Here is a 1159-nt window from a genome sequence, read left to right as displayed (position 1 = left end):
CCGCGAGCACATAAGAGCAATAATAAAAAATTTTGCTGCTGGCGGTCGACCGTGGTGGTCGACCGCAAACTGATACATGGCATATGACAGGTTTTGGGCTGATTTTGAAAATACATTAAAAATATCAAATCAATTCCAAAAATAGTAAAACTTTGGGCAAAGTTTCTAAATGATGAAATAAACATGTTTGAAAAGGAGTTTTTGGAAAATCAATTTTCGTTTGTGAAAACTCCCTGTTTTTGAAAAGTGTTCAGAAAACCTGTTTTTTCGTGAACATGAAAATTGAGATATGACTTGTAAACACGTATATATGTATCATGCATACATTATATATATAATGAGGTATGAGAAAGATGTAAACATGAACAAAAAGCTGTAGTAACAAAGTTTGATAAAAAATCATTTATATGATAGAAAGATGTCAAAACTGTGTTAAGTGTACATATATTGAGCTTAAATATAGACATACTATATATGTAAGCAAACTAAACTTATACCTAGGTGAATGCACACACATGAACTTAAATCTTTAACGCTTGATTGTCGTGTGTTGAATTACCTGTAAAGAGAAAAACAAAACAACAAAAACTAGAGAATATATTAGCGATAAATTATTTGACAAATCATCATCAAAACTATAGGGCCAACAGGTTGGACTTTAGCAATGCATGAAGAGATGACAATTTTAGATCAAAGTGAGGCTCAGGATCTTGTTCATCTACGATCTATAAAGAAATCTATTAGATGCAGGTGGGTTTATACAGTCAAAGTGAATTCAAATGGTTATCTAGCTTATCTTAAAGCTCGACTAGTTGAAAAAGGTTATTCACATATATATAGACTATATTAGATTGACACATTCTACCCTGTAGCAAAAATGATGTCAGTCCGCATTATTATTTCACTTACTGCTTGCTATCACATGCCACTACATTAGTTAGACATTAAGAATGTTTTTCTAAATAGCATTCTAGATGAGGAGTTTTACATGGAGCAACCACCAGGGTTTGTTATTCAGGGAAAATATGAAAATGTTTAAAGGTTGAAGAAATATCTCTATAGCTTGAAACAATCTTCGAGAGCTTAGTTTTGGATGTTTGGTAAAAATATTTTAGCAGGTTGGTCTTCATCAAACTTGGAAAGACCACTCAATTTTCTA

This window comes from Asparagus officinalis, chromosome 7 (genome assembly GCF_001876935.1).
Source record: "Asparagus officinalis chromosome 7, Aspof.V1, whole genome shotgun sequence".
Classification (NCBI taxonomy): Eukaryota; Viridiplantae; Streptophyta; class Magnoliopsida; order Asparagales; family Asparagaceae; genus Asparagus; species Asparagus officinalis.
The sequence above is the reverse complement of the archived record's forward strand: the minus strand, read 5'-3'. Positions refer to the sequence as shown.